General features: G+C 39.7%; 1 long non-coding RNA gene across 4 annotated transcripts in view; it reads right to left on the reverse strand.

The window, feature by feature from the left end:
* The window catches only part of LOC109678892 (uncharacterized), a 243,798-nt gene that overhangs the window by 215,843 nt on the left and 11,223 nt on the right, over positions 1-16,732 (reverse strand). For 3 of the 4 annotated variants that reach the window (XR_012439861.1, XR_012439860.1, XR_012439862.1), the window contains exon 2: positions 1,828-1,956. The exons of the other annotated variant lie outside the window; for it this stretch is intronic. This is a non-coding gene — a long non-coding RNA (uncharacterized lncRNA). The remainder of the gene's footprint in view (positions 1-1,827; positions 1,957-16,732) is intronic. 4 annotated transcript variants of the gene reach the window in all.

The following is a 16,732-nucleotide window of genomic DNA, read 5'->3' on the forward strand; positions in this document are numbered from 1 at the left end:
TAAAGTATATTAATAACATGAAATTTATGATGTCTATTCTAGCTACTCAGGAAATGCTGACTTGATCCAGGTTCTGTCTGGTCACTATAGGAAGACATACTTTGAGGGCAACCCTGGCAGAGAATAAAAGGCAAGAGCACAGAGGAAGTATCAGAAGTCCAAACTCTAATTAAGGGATTCTGGTGCTGGTCATACAGGAACAGAAAGCATGAAGGGAGACTTTTGGGAACCCAATTTGTATCATGGCAGAAAACAGGATGCAGGACTGGTGTCCTGCAAGCTCAAGTGTGATGCTTGGCTTGGAGGCAACTAGGCCTTTGAATCTACTGCCATGCCTTCTGGGGAGAGACTCTTAATCAATCCTGGTGTCATTTTCACAATTCCCATATTTTCCCACTTGTAGCCCTATTGCTCTGTATGTACTTGGCAATTTACTAATATCCCCTCTAAATTGTAAGTTCCTTGAGTCCAGTTCATATCTTATTCACCATCTTATTCTCAGTGCATGATGCAGTGCCTTACAGGCAGCATGTGAACTAAAAACTTGTTGTACAAGTGAATGAAGGCATGGAATACAGAAAGACAGGCACATTTCAGGGCACAAATTCCCAAATTTGACCCTTTTCCTTTAGCCCCAAATAGTGCCATCCTGAAGCTGAGAGCAGTAGAAGTAGTTTGCCCTAGGACAGGAATCAGAGGGTCCATTACACTAGCTAGAATTCTGACTGCTTTTTATCACTGATACAGTTTGGACCTGGCATGTGTTAGGGTGAACAAAAGGAAGCCATGTTAGAACTGGACCCCCTCTCCCTTGAAGGTAACCTATTGAAAACTCTCCATCTGACCCTAAAGGAAAATAGATATCCACCTTTAGCCATTTACTAGAAACTCCCCACCTGGCCTAGAGAGAATGACCCACCCTTAAGTCATGAGGGTCAGAGGGCCATTGAGGATTATCCCACCCAGTGACCTTCCTAGGGCTTTTCCACCCACCTCATAAATTCCCCCAATCTGTAAACGGCTGGCGGCTCCAGCTTTCTTGCTGGTGACTACCCCCCCCCCCCCCCCGCCCGCCACAGGAACACTTCTCCACGATAAATCCTGTGCTGGCGCCTATCCATTCTGCGCTTTCTTTCATTTCTAACAGCATGTTTCCCAATAGTCCACGTGGTAAAGGCTTGGTCCCTACCATGGTGATATAGGGTGATGGTGGAGACTTTAGGAGGTGGGACTAGTGGGAGGTCACTAGGCCACTGGGCACATGTCCTTTGGGGAATAGGATCCCTCCTTCCTCTTCCTTCCTCTTCTCAGCCAAGAAGTAAGCAATTTTGCTCCACCACAATCATAATGTGCTGCCCCTCACCAGAAGTCTCAAAGCAATGTGTCCACAGATCATGAAGTAAAGAGCCAAAACTTAGCCAAAATAAAACTTTTCTCTTTATAGGATGGTTATCTCAGGTATTTGGGCTTTGGGGTTGTTTGTAGTACTAGAGTTTGACCTCAGGCCTCATGCTTGCTAGGATGGCACTCTACCACGTGAGCCGCACCCCCAGTACTCAGCTATTTGTTATGTGGTTAAAAGCTGACTTAACACAATCACCTTGCACTGGCAATTTCTAAACAAGGTCAAAATAAGAAACTCATCCCTTAAAAAAGGGGGAAATAAAAATCCTTCTATTGACCTAACTTCTAAACAGTTCTTTAGCTGCTGCTGAGTTTAACCATCTATATGTACATTCAAACTAACACCTTTTTATTATGTAAAGCAGTTGTCTATCTCCCCACTCGGTTGTAAATTTGTGTTGTTTGGTTCTGTGTCTTATTCACCTTTTTATGAAAGATGATTTAAAGATTCTCCAGGCATGGGTTCCATCCCTCTAACTCCAATCCAGACAGAGGAAGGTACATCTGCTTTCTTTCAAGGCTGTCTCTCCAACCATGTAGCTTTGAATATCCCTGCATTTAACAGTAGATACAGGATTAAACAGTGGTAGCACAGTGATTATAAAGGCAAAAGTACAACCCTGAGTTTCTTTAGTTCTGTCCTTCTCTGTGACTACTTAAAGAGTTTTCATTTGTATTCAAAATTTAAAATAGCCAAATTGGAAAGAGTGAGTTGTAAGGCATGTTATATTAGTTTAGTAAGTGCAAAGTTGTGTTCATTTAGGAAATAGTATACTAGTTTTGAGTAACAGCATTAAAACTGAAGTTTTAATCTTTTCTAATTGTTAATCATTTGTTTTAAAACTCAAGAATGGATCAAGAAAATCAAATATTATAATAGCAATATGACTGAGGCAGGCTAAAGCAGGGAAAGCTTGGAACTCATAGAAAAAAAATTACATCTTAGATTAACCATGCTTTGGCTCAGGAACCACCCTCAACTGGCTGGGAACCACCCATGCCCCTCCCCAGTCATTGATTATTGGCTGGAATCACCTTGTTCTCCCCTTCCCATAGGTTTTCGTAGATTTTAAAAGCACCTGAAGAGCAGAAACACTCTCGGCTTCTGGCTTCCATGTGTGCCTTTGTATTTCTCTTCCCTAACTTTTAATAAACTCCCTTTATACCCACGTGTCCTGTCATGAATTCTTCCCAGTGGGATATCAAGAATTTGGAAGTTTTCTGATCACAGACTGCACCAGTGCTGTTAACATGACTAATTATCTTATTTGTACTTTTTATAGACATTTTGTTAGAACTAACTCATTGTGATTTTTACTGGCATGAGTCTGTACACAAAATGGAATAAAAGTTTCACTGTCTACATTTCTTTACTAGCAATTATTTTAATTTGTTTTATGATCAATACTGAAACTGATTTTTTTATTCAGAAAACGTGGGTGGTAAAAACATTTCACTTCAGGGTCAGATATAGTCCCAACTCACAAACTGCACTCTGGCTGACTAACTGGCTGTTTGGTTGGTTGGTTTTATTAAAGAAAATATTATTTAATGACACTTGTTAGATCATCAAGATGGGGTGTTGCAGTAGGGGCTCAGTATGCACTGGATGGATGGATGAATGGATGAATGGGCAGGTGAGTGTATGGATTTATGGGTGGATGGATAAATGGTGAATTAGTAGGTAAATTAATGGGACAGGACACCAAAAGCTTATATGCATGAGAAACTGATGCATATATGGACAAACATTATCTGGTCACTGCCTTTGTCATAGGAGCAGCAGAGTAATTCTACAGACCTTGTGGTATCTTATACTCAGAAGGGTATCACAGCAAGCCCCCAGCTGGACTTTTAAGAGAACCCTGTAGAAGGTAGTGCTACAGACAGAGGGAAGGTAGGGCCAAGAAGCAACAATATTTGAGTCACTCAAATGATCTCACTGAAACTCACAAATAAGTCAGACTTGTCAGAATTAAGTCTTTGGATCTGGTGATATTTTGGTTTTGGGAGAAAAGAAAATCATGGCAAGAGAAGCAAAAAAGAAATGAATAGCATCAGTAATCTTAGCAATACTGTATTTTAGGATATTTGCTTGAGGCAAAATATACAAGACATCAGAGCATTCATACCATTTATTGTACATCAAAAAGAAACCAAACACAACAAGGGGATTGAACTATGAGCACATGATAAAAGCGAGAGCACACAAGGGAGGGGTGAGGATAGGTAAGACACCTAAAAAACTAGCTAGCATTTGTTGCCCTTAACGCAGAGAAACTAAAGCAGATACCTTAAAGCAACTGAGGCCAATAGGAAAAGGGGACCAGGAACTAGAGAAAAGGTTAGATCAAAAAGAATTAACCTAGAAGGTAACACCCACACACAGGAAATCAATGTGAGTCAATGCCCTGTATAGCTATCCTTATCTCAACCAGCAAAACCCCTTGTTCCTTCCTATTATTGCTTATACTCTCTCTACAACAAAATTAGAGATAAGGGCAAAATAGTTTCTGCTGGGTATTGAGGGGGGGAGCGGGAGGGGGTGGAGTGGGTGGTAAGGGAGGGGGTGGGGGCAGGGGGGAGAAATGAACCAAGCCTTGTATGCACATATGAATAATAAAAGAAAAATGAAAAAATAAATAAATAAATAAATAAATAAAAAAAAAAAAAAAAAGAAACCAGAGTGTCTCCTTGGAAAAAAAGAATGCAAAACCCAGGACCAAGAACTTCCCTGTCTTCTAGACAGGCTCAGCAGAAGGTTCAGCAGACAGAAATAAAGAATGAGAAGTAGCAAGGTCATCTTGTGGGTCTGTAGCTGGGCTGAGGCTGGCAGAAGAAACTGAATGGCACCAACAGCAGAGGTACAGGTTTGAGTCCATTGCTCTTTGACCACTAGGGGGTATCTTTAGCTAGTTACCTTTCCCCACAGACTATCCATAACATCTAGAAGTTGCTACCTTACTTCCCACTGGATTGTTGTAGACATTAAATAAATTAATGTGTGTAAAGTTCCTTGCATATAATATTGGCTTAACTGATGTTGTTGTCTTAGGCATTTTATTCATCAGAGACACTCTAATGTTCTGAGAAATTTTAGGTGTAGAGCTGAGAGACCCGAGCTTAAAACAAGCTCGTACATTATAAGGGTTACTTTACATTTGGGAAGTTATTAACCCCATTTTAAGATAATAATGCTTTTTATATAAGCTCTAAATTTGGAATAATGTAAAAGAAAATAACCAAAGTTCCCATTGTATGTAATTGAAGGAGTTTATCAGTGTATTAGTTTTGTCTGTAGGTAATGGAAAATCTCGTGTTTTCTTTTGTTGCCTATTTTGAGATAGGGTCTCACTACAGAGCCCATGCTGCCCTTGATCTTGTAGTACTCTGCCTCAGCATCCTGCGTGCTGTTTCTTTGAGTTTATTAAACGATGTACCAAATTAAATAAATAGGTGGTAGCTCATTCCCAGTGGAGTGTAGATTAGAACAAAGACTGGCAGTCCTAACTTTTAGCACAACCTTCAATGGCCTTTTCGTAAATAGTTTTAATGAAGCAAGTCATGCTCATTCTTTTACATATTGTCTCTGGCTGCTTTTGCACTACAACAAAGATTAATGGCCCAGAAAGTCTAAAATATTTGCCTTCTAGCCCTTTACAGATACAGCTTAGCTTTCTAAAACAGAAAAGTATTACATTCCTAATGCTCAGACTGGGGAGAGAGAAAAGCAGAGTTTGAAGGCAGATGTTTCCAGGGTGACATCCCCAGAGAGATGCTTCAGCTGGAGACATGCAATTCCTTCAGTTCCTAGAACTTCATAACATCCTTGAAGGAGTTCCATGCTCATACCCACTATCCTTTACCTTCTCAGAGCTAATGCCCAATTCCCTATTCCCTTCTGTGCTGCTCAGATCATAAACACATTCTGTAATTTGCCTCACATGTGAATAAACCAATATACTTTATTCTAAAATAGAATTTTTAGTGACTACCAAAAGAAACTGGCACTGTTGATTATACTGCAGATTGGTTAGTTTTAGTTGGAACAAAAGGAATAATTTATGAACTTGGGCCAAGGATTCCTACTCTCATACTAAGAGTATGGACACAGGTACACATCTTATGCCAAATGCTTGAGCAATAATAACCCCAAGGTCCTACTGAGAAGTCTACTATAGTCCATATTCTTAGGCCATCTCTTGGCTATATCAACTTCTTAATCTAAAATCTAAGCTTAATTAACATTACATCTTGGGAGCCCTCTGCTGGCTATTTTTGTAGTTATTTAGAGACCTAGGAATACTGATACAAAATCTGGCTACAAAAACCAATTGGCTACTGTTACCAGGTTCCCAGAGGTCCTGTGAGGGCCATTCCACCAGATAGCAGACCATCAAAGGGAATTATATAGTGGCTGGGACTGAAAGCAACCTATACTGCATGACAATTACAAGTGTCATGTAGGAAAACAAGGTTGGAGCCCATCAGTGTTACCCATACCCCTGGCCCATACAGCTACACATCCCTTCCTCCATTTCTAGTTCTTTCATGGACCTTAGTGTTAAAACCAGAAAAGCCAGGCAGTTCTTGCCAACTTCTGTCACCAATAGGATCAGCTTGTATCTCACTGCTAAGATGATATTCAACCAAAGGAACACTCGGTTTCCTTTCACATGAGGCTCATAAATTAACGTACTTATTCTTTCAACAAATGTGTTTCAACACTCTATTACGTAGCAGACCCTTCCCCAGGCACAGGGAGTACAATGATAACCAAGACTAAGTCTTTGGCTTCAGAAATCCTTCATTCTAGAGAGGGCTTTAGAAAGATGTTTTAAAAAATTAAACCAATAAATAGAACTCTATTTGTTTGGCTGGCTGAGTTTTTTGACCCAGTATCTTGCTATATATCCTAAACTGGCCTGGAACTTGCAATCCTCCTGGATGCATCTCATAAGTATAGGGATTACTGGCATGCATCACCACACCCAGTAAATAAATAAAAATTTTAAACATTGTATGCACATATGAATAAAATTTAAAAAAAAAAGAGTCACCTAGAGCCAGGTATGGGAGGCTCATGCCTATAATCCTAAAAAAATAATAATAATAATTAAAAAGCAATAAATGTCATGGAGAAAATAAGGCAAGGTCCAGGGCTATAGAATTGCAAGGGTGAGGATAATTTTAATGAAGTTAATCAGAGAAAGTATCTACAAAGAGATGAACTTGAGAGACCAAAGCCAGCAAGGATACAAAGGATAAGAAATGAAGCTGAAGACCCCAAGAGAAGGAGTTTGAATTTTATTTTACATGTTTTGAGAAGCCTCAAAGGATGGAAACAGGAGAATGACATCATTTGAATGAGTTTTTTCCTTTCCACCATTTTCCCTTCCACCATTCTCTCAAACTAGATAAAACCCACATATACCCCACTCAGTAGTCTGCAGTACAGTCAGGTGCATGTGCTGGCAAACTTTTAATGTAAATATCTTAGTGTTTATAAAATTTGTACACTTTCTAATACATATTGTTTTTTTTTATAAGCCTCTACAAATGTGAAAAAGAAAGGAATCCAGGAAGACTCCTAGTTCACTGACCTTGGAAAAACAGGCCCAGATTTGACCAAAACAGCATAGTTTGCCAATCCCTGGTTAAGACTATGGCTGTTGGAGTTGCTCAAGTGGCAGAGGGTCTGCCTAGCAAGCATGAGGCCCTGACTGAGTTCAAACCCCAGTACTGCCAAAAAAAAAAAAAAGATGACAATGACTACAGTTCTAAGGCCTGAGAAAAGTCACTCAACTTCTCTGTGCCTCAGTTTACTGTTGAGAGATGATTCTCAATTGGTCTCTCTCATTAGTCTTTCAAGGATATTTTACAGAAAATAATATTGGAAAAGAATCTCCCTCTGGAGTAAAAAGTAGCTTTGCTTACCAACCATAAAATAATCACAATATCTCCCTCTGGGAAAAGAGCAGGTGTGCCTCTTGGGGATATACCCAAAAGAATGTGACACAGGTTACTCCAGAGGCACCTGCACACCCATGTTTATTGCAGCACTATTCACAATAGCCAAGTTATGGAAACAGCCAAGATGCCCCACTACTGACGAATGGATTAAGAAAATGTGGTATTTATACACAATGGAATTTTATGCAGCCATGAAGAAGAACGAAATGTTATCATTCGCTGGTAAATGGATGGAATTGGAGAACATCATTCTGAGTGAGGTTAGCCTGGCCCAAAAGACCAAAAATCCTATGTTCTCCCTCATATGCAGACATTAGATCAAGGGCAAACACAACAAGGGGTTTGGACTTTGATCACATGATAAAGTGAGAGCACACAAGGGAGGTATGAGGATAGGTAAGACACCTAAAAAACTAGATGGTATTTGTTGCCCTCAACACAGAGAAACTAAAGCAGATACCTTAAAAGCAACTGAGGCCAATAGGAGAAGGGGACCAGGAACTACAGAAAAGGTTAGATCAAGAATAATTAACCTAGAAGGTAACACACATGCACAGGAAATCATTGCAAGTCAACTCCCTGTATAGCTATCCTTATGTCAACTAGCAAAAACCCTTGGTTCTTCCTATTATTGCTTATATTCTCTCTTCAACAAAATTAGAGATAAGGGCAAAATAGTTTCTGCCAGGTAGCGAGAGGGTAGGGGAGAGAGGGAGGGGACGGAGGGGGTAAAGGGAGGGGGTGGGGGCAGGGGGAAGAAATGACCCAAACACTATATGCACATATGAATTAAAAAAAAGAACAGGTGTGCTTCAACCTTTGGGCTGTGCATGGTCGTACACACCTGTAATTCCAGTACTTATGAGGCTGAGGCAAGAGAATTGAGAATTCAAGGCCAGCCTAGGCTACATAGGCAAGACCCTGTATCCAAAAAATTAAATTTTTAAAATGTTTTTATTAGTATCTGATAGTTATACAGAGGGTTCATTGTAACATTTCCATATACACATATATTATACCCCATTTTGGTTCATTCCCTCCATTATTCTTCCTCTTTTCTAACTCCCCTTCTTAAAATGACTTCAACAGGTTTCAGTGTTCTATATTATACATGTATCGAAAGCACATCAAACATATTCATCTTCCTTTACCCTCTTTATTTACTCTCCCCTACTACCTTCCCTTTCACCTGACCTGTATTGTATTCCTGTCCTTCAGTACTTAAGTCTGTTCATTGTTTGGTGGGCTTTTACCTTGGTATTTTACTTATAAATATACTGTGCTTTATCAATCTAACCTCTCTATTCCTCTTCCTTACCCTTTTCTACTTACCCTGTATTGTTCAATAATTTCCAGTATGTTTCACTGTGTCTGGTTCCTACACAGATGTGCTATATTTCAATATTATTCACTCTCTTATCATTCATTTCTTCTTTTTCTCCTTCATCTCCTCTAACCATCCCACTTTTGCAAACATGTCATATGTGCATGTGTGTGTGTGTGTGTGTGTGTATGATAAGGTTTGTATTTGTATTTGGATCTATCTTCCACATATGAGGGAAAACATGTGAACTTTGCCTTTTGAAACCTGGTTTACTTAACATAATGTTCTCCAGTTCTATCCATTTATCTGTGAATGACAAAATTTCGTTTTTCTTTGTAACTGAATAATATTCATACACACACACACACACACACACACACACATTTTCTTAAATCATTCCTTAATTGTAGGGCATCTGGGCTGTTTCCATAGCTTAGCTATTGTTAATAATGCTGCAATGAACATCGGTGTGCGAGTGTTTTTATTGTATCTTGACTTACATTCCTTCAGATACATGCCTAGGAGTGGTATTGCTGGATCATATGGTAATTCTATTTTTAGTTTTTTGAGGAGCCTCCATACTGTTTACAAAGTGGTGACTATAGTAATTTCACAATACTATAAGTGTTCCACCACATTCTCACCAATATTTGCTGTTTCACATGCTCTTGATGAAAGCCATTCTAATAAAAATGAGGTGGGATTTTTTTTTTAAGGAGTTTTGTAGCTCTTGCTCTTTTATTTAGGTATATATTGTATTTTTTTTAATTTTATTATTCATATATACATACAAGGCTTGGGTCATTTCTCCCCCCTGCCCCTACCCCCTCCCTTACCACCCACTCCGCCCCCTCCCTCTCCCCCCCACCCTCTCAATACCCAGCAGAAACTATTTTGCCCTTATTTCTAATTTTATTGTAGAGAAAGTAAAAGCAATAACAGGAAGGAACAAGGGTTTTTGCTGGTTGAGATAAGGATAGCTATACAGGGCATTGACTCACATTGATTTCCTGTGCGTGTGTGTTACCTTCTAGGTTAATTCTTTTTGATCTCACCTTTTCTCTAGTTCCTGGTCCCCTTTTCCTATTGGCCTCAGTTGCTTTAAGGTATCTGCTTTACTTTCTCTGCATTAAGGGCAACAAATGCTAGCTAGTTTTTTAGGTGTCCTACCTATCCTCACCCCTCCCTTGTGTGCTCTCGCTTTTATCATGTGCTCAAAGTCCAATCCCATTGTTGTGTTTGCCCTTGATCTAATGTCCACATATGAGGGAGAACATACAATTTTTGGTCTTTTGGGCCAGGCTAAGTGAGGTGGGATCTTACCATAGTTTCAATTCACATTTCCTTTTGGGCCATGGATATTGTGTTTTTTGGCCATTTGAACTTCTTCCTTTCAAAAAAATTTCTGTTCATTTGCCCATTTCTTCATTTGATCATTAATTCTTTGGGAGTTTAACTTTTTGAGCTCCCTGTATTTTCTGGTTATTAATTCCTTGTCAGATGTATAGCTGGCAAAGATTTTCTTCCATTCTGTGGGCTGCCTCTTCAGTCTGGTGACCGTTTCCTTTGCTGTGCAAAAGCTTTTTAGTTTCATGTAGTCCCTTTCTTTTAATTGCTGAGCCACTGAAGTTCTATTTAGGAAGTTATTGTCTATGCTTATATGTTTCAGTGTATTCCCTATTCTTTCCTGCAGTAGTTTCAAAGTTTCAGGCCTTATCTTGAGGTCTTTGATCCACTTTGAATTGATATTTGTAAAAGATGAAAGACATGGGTCTAATTTCAGTCTTCTACATGCAGATATCCAGTTTTCCCAGCAATATTTGTTAAAGAGACTGTCTTTTCTCTATCATATGTTTTAGATGCCTTTGTCAAAAATCAGATGGCTGTAGCTGTATAGATTTATGTCTAGGTCTTCTATTCTGTTCCACTGGTCTTTGTGTCTGTTGTTGTGCTATGCTGTTTTTATTGCTACAGCTCTGTAATATAGTTTGAAACTTGGTGTTGTGATACCAGCAGCATTATTCTTTTTGCTCAGTATTGCTTGGACTACTCCTGATCTTTTGTGCTTCCATATAATCTTAGGGTTGATTTTCCAATCTCTGTGAGGAATGTAATTAGAATTTTGATAGGGAGTGCATTGAACATGTAGATTGCTTTTGTGAATTAGTAGAAACAGTGACAAAAACAATCACCTCATAAAGGTCCTTTGTTGCATTTGTCTAGCAATGAATTAAATCACTAACTGTTAGTAGTAGTTGTCAGTCATGAGCTGACATGCATCAGTTAAAAATTTATACACTGAAATCCTAATCCAGTACACCTCAGAATGTGACTATACTTGGAGAAAGGGTTTTTACAGAGGTAACTGAGTTAAAATGAGATCATTAGGGTGGGCCCTGATCCAATATGACTGCATCCTCATAAGAGGAAAACTGGACACAGACATGTACAGTGACCATGTGAAGATACAGAGAGAAGATAAAGATCTACAAACCAAAGAGAGAAGCCTCAAGAAACTAACACTGCTAGCACCTTGATCTCAGACTTGTCTAAGCCACCCAATCTGTGATACTTAGTTATGGCAACCCTAGCAGACTAAAACTAATAATGACATCTGACTAACAATAGCTAAAAAAAAAAAAGATTATTTTTCTTCCTAACTAGAAGGAGAAACAATATGAACCCACAGCTATAGACCCCATATTTTTCTTGGCCTTTCCCTTGTGGTCAAGAGATAGCTGCTGCTGGGTGTTAGATGCTTATGCCTGTAATCCTAGCTACTTGGTAGACAAGAAATCAGGAGGATCAAAGTTTGAGGCCATCCCAGGCAAACAGTTCATGAGAGACTGTCTTGAAAATACCTAATACAAAAAGGACTGGCAGAGTGGCTCAAGTGGTAGAGCACCTGCCAAGTAAATGAGAGGCTCTGAATTCAAACTCCAGTACCACCAAAGAGAGAGGGAGGGTGGGACAGAGGGAAACAGAGAGAGAGTAAGCTGCCATAGTTCCAGATAAAACAGTGAACTTCAGCACCATTTATAAAACAGTGAACTTTGGCACCATTTGAACTATAACAAACAGGAAGGCACAATATTTTCCACAAAATCCTCCTCCAAAACCTCTTGTTCCATCTCACCATGAAAAACTAGTCAATCTCAGTTTTAAGGCTTAGACCTGAGCACGTAGGCACCCAAATCCTGAACAAGGTTACAGTTCTATAGCAAGAAAAATTCATCCAATGAAAGACAAGCAGGCAGCTAACAAAGACTGCAGCCTGCCTTGTAATCTGTGGCAGCTGTCCATGCTTTTCTTTCAGCTCACCATTTTCCTCTGTACTGCACCCATTGCTACCAGGACAAACACCAATGACTCATCTCACACCTGACTTCACAAATCTGCAGCCTCCTAAAATGCAGTGACCTTCATCAGCCTTCAAATTCAGCAACCCTAGACTCCTAATCACTCAGCAATACCTCACACAGTTGGCAATCATTTATCTACCAAGAAATGCATCTTTATCATCTCAAGTTAGCTGACATAGCTAAGTTATATGAATGAATGCCATTAGTTGTGGTTTTTTTTAATACTGATGGTAGCAAAAATACCATCAAAAATAAAGTGATGGTTTTATGTTGTGCCAAGCTAAAAAAAAAAAAAAGAAAGAAATAGCTCACACAGGAATCCTGAATTTTTTCTTCTGAGATCATAATGTTCTGTTTTCAATATGTATTATTCCCACACTGTCTCTTTGACTTCTTATGGTCTGTTTTATTGATCCCTCCTTCCTTCTCTACCCTCATCTCCATTTAGTTTCTTTTAACTAATCTGGGCTCTGTGATTTGTCCTTCCAAAGGTGCCTTACTCACCATGTCAGAATCTCATACCTTTACTGTCTGCTGGGTCCACTTTGTAAAGCTATGCAGCTGCACAGTAGCCCCGTCTGCCTCTTTTTCTTTTAAAGCAGTGCCGGAGATTGAACTCAGGGCTTTGTGCTTATGAGGCAGATATTCTACTGCCTGTGCCACTCCACCAGCCCCAGTCCCTTCTGCCTTTGAGTTATTAAGACTTGTTAAAAATTGTGCTATTGGAGCCAAGTTATGGAAACAGCCAAGATGCCCCACCACTGATGAATGGATTAAGAAAATGTGGTATCTATACATAATGGAATTTTATGCAGCCATGAAGAAGAACGAAATGTTATCATTCGCTGGTAAATGGATGGAATTGGAGAACATCATTCTGAGTGAGGTTAGCCTGGCCCAAAAGACCAAAAATCGTATGTTCTCCCTCATATGTGGACATTAGATCAAGGGCAAACACAACAATGGGATTGGACTATGAGCACATGATAAAAGCGAGAGCACACAAGGGAGGGGTGAGGATAGGTAAGTCACCTAAAAAACTAGCTAGCATTTGTTGCCCTTAACGCAGAGAAACTAAAGCAGATACCTTAAAGAAACTGAGGCCAACAGGAAAAGGGGAACAGGTACTAGAGAAAAGGTTAGATCAAAAAGAATTAACCTAGAAGGTAACACCCACACACAGGAAATCAATGTGAGTCAATGCCCTGTATAGCTATCCTTATCTCAACCAGCAAAACCCCTTGTTCCTTCCTATTATTGCTTATACTCTCTCTACAACAAAATTAGAAATAAGGGCAAAATAGTTTCTGCTGGGTATTGAGGGAGGGGAGAGGGAGGGGGCGGAGTGGGTGGTAAGAGAGGGGGTGGGGGCAGGGGGGAGAAATGAACCAAGCCTTGTATGCACATATGAATAATAAAAGAAAAAAAAATTGTGCTATTGGGCCCATGACTTTCTACAATCTATCTGCACTTGGAAACTTGCTGCCTCTTTGTAACCCCTTCAATTCCTACTTAACTTTTCATCAAACTATTTTTCAAACATTTATTTCAAACATTTTTCACAATTGTTTCAAACATTTTTCATTCACTTTAAGGCTCAAACATACTCAAACAGATGATCTCACTCCTGCTGTATTGAAATCAAAGCACTACAAATATCCCCAACCTACTCTCCAGAAGGGGTCTAGATATCCCCTAAACTTGAGACTCACATATCCAACTGCCTTTTGGGGCTCTACACTTGAATTTGGAGGGCACAAATAAAATATATAATCAATAATAGTTTTAGATTAGTCCCATTTCCCCTTCTGTTCCTTTTTATATTGTACTCATGTTTGACTCTTCAGTACCTAGCACAATAATTAGCTACCTATCAAGTGAAATCCCTGTTCTTCCCCCTAAGTCCTATTCTTTCCCAAGTTTTCACTAGTTCAATAGATGAAAACACCATCTTTCAGCATGTGTGTTAACTTTCCAACACTTCCCAGCTAAGTGTGCATACATGCAGAGCAGGTTCTTGCTACGAGGGGGTTTTGGAAAAGCCCAAGGGCAGAAAGTGAGAAATATAGCAACAGAAGGCTGACAACATGTTGTCAGGTTGCCCCCCTGTAAAAAGTTGAAGTCTACATGAAACTGGTGGCTAGGAGAGATTCCAAGATGGCAGATAGAGGGAGAAAGCAAAAAGTGTGCTTCCTAAAGTAAAATCTTGGAGAGACGCTGGAGATACACATTACAGGAAAAACACTGAGAAGAGGCAAAACTTTGACTCCTCCACACCCCAGCTTGTGCATACCATTCCCACTCCACGTTAAACGGAGAAACCAGGAGGGCTCCTGCGCTGCCAGATTTGGGAAATTTTCTGTTATTATTTTTTTGAATATATTACGCATTCCCTTTGCTTGCACCTCTTCTCCTTCTTCGATGCCCAGGTTTGGTCTTTTGATGGAGTCAGTGAGTTCTTGTATTTTCTTTTCACAGGTCTTGAGTTGTTTAACTAATAGTTCTTCAGTTTTTCCTTTAATTACCATTTCATCTTTGAGTTCTGAGATTCTGTCTTCTGTTTGTTCTATTCTGCTGGATTGGCCTTCCATTTTGTTTTGTAATTCTGTTTCGTTCGTTCTTCTGAGGTTTTCCATATCCTGAGTCTTTTCCTCTTTAATATTGTCTATTTTTGTCTTGAGTTCATTTATCTGTTAATTGTGTTCTTTGTTTCACTTTGGTGTTTATACAGTGCTTCTATGGTTTCCTTTATTTCTTCTTGTGCTTTTTCAAATTCTCTATTTTTGTTGTCTTGGAATTTGAGTGTCTCCTGTACGTTTTGATTGACCATATCCAGTATCATCTCTATAAAATTCTCATTGAGTACCTGTAGTATTTCTTCTTTTAGATTATTCTTGTGGGCTTCATTGGGTTCTTTGGCATAGTGTATCTTCATTTTGTTGGAGTCTGGATCCGAGTATCTGTTTTCTTCATTTCCTTCTGGTTCCTGTACTAATTTTTTGCTGTGGGAAAACTGGTTTCCCTGTTTTTTCTGTCTTTCCGTCATTGCCCTTGGTGTTGTTACTGTCCCTGTACTGTATGCAATTAAGTATTTTCTAGCTTGTAATAATTACAATGGTGATATTTAGAATGGAAGGGTGAGAGGTGAGGGAAAGCAAAGAAGTTAAAGAAAGAGGGTTAAAGAAATAAACAAGGAAAAAAAAGCAAAACAAACAAACAAAAGTTTCAAAGATATAAACAGGAAGAGATAGTGTACTAATCAACAGTAAGCTGAACAGGCATTAGAGAGATAGAGAGAGGATTGAGAAAAAAATTAAAATAAAAATAAAAAAATAAAAAAATCTCCAAGTTCAAATGCAATAAAGTTTCAGTCTTAATTATTTTGTTGTTTGTCCCTCAGCCTCCAATCCTGGAGATGGTGTCTCAGAAGTAGTTCTGTCATTTTCTTATCAAAGGGGAAATAAACCAAGAAAAACAAACCAAAAAAAAACACCATAAAGTGTTCCAAATTCAAATAAAATACAGTTTCAGTAGGTTTTTCAGCTGCAGGTGTAGTTTGGTTGTTGTCTCATCAAAGGAAGAGAGAGAAAAAAGAGTCTGGATACAGTTCTGTGAATGGCTATCTGGGGCTGCAGCTCACCTGCCCACTACTGTCAGCCAGCTGTTGCTGGACGCTTTATTGATTGCAGATGTCAGGAGTGAGCTTAGCGCTCCTCAGGCTTTGTTTACTTAGAGTTCTCCTGGGTGGGACCACAACTGCTACAAGCTTTCCCATTTCCAAGCACACTGGGGGAGGTGACACTGCACCTGCTTTCTCAGGCCAGCATGTTTATTTATAGTTCACATGGGAAGTGGGCCTTCCCCCGTCTCCCATGGAGTTTTCCTCCAACCACCACTTTTACAAGCTTTCCTGCTCCTGGTTGCTGGGCACGTGCCACCGCTCCTGCCTTCTAAGGCTCGCTCATTTACTTACAGTTCCGTGAGGGATTGCCTCTCCCCCCTCTTCCGTGCTCAGGGCGCCCCGCCCTCTTTGCTATGTGTCTTTTTTGTTGTTACTGCTTATTATTCAGTTTTTTTTACTTTTTTTCCCTGGGTGGGGGTCAGTCTGTCCAGAGGGCTATGCTGATCTGGCCCAGGGTTGTCTGTGGGAATACTGCGTACCGCTTAGCTCACCTTGTGGTCTGTGTCTTCCCAAGTGGTCTGGGTGCTGGACACCAAGCAGACCAGACAAAAATAGATCTACTCCATGGCATATTACCATTAAAACAACAAATACAGAGACCCGAGAAAGAATACTGTAGGCTGTAAGAGAGAAAAAACAAATAACATACAAGGTAAACCCATCAAAATCACAGCAGACTTCTCAACAGAAACATTAAAAGCAAGAAGAGCTTGGGGTGAGATCTGGGCACTGAATGAAAATAACTTCACCTCTAGGATACTCTACTCAGCAAAACTATCATTCAAAATAGACGGAGCAATAAAAGTCTTCCATGAGAAGCAGAAACTAAAACAATATGTGACCACAAAGCTACCACTACAAAAGATTCTTCAAGGGATTCTGCACACAGAAAGTGAAACCCAACATAACCATGAAAGGTCAGGCAGCACCAAACGACAGGAAGAGAAAAAGCAAGAAAGTAGAGAGTAACCTCAACTTAGGTACTCA

Source organism: Castor canadensis, chromosome 12 (assembly GCF_047511655.1).
Source record: "Castor canadensis chromosome 12, mCasCan1.hap1v2, whole genome shotgun sequence".
Lineage (NCBI taxonomy): Eukaryota > Metazoa > Chordata > Mammalia > Rodentia > Castoridae > Castor > Castor canadensis.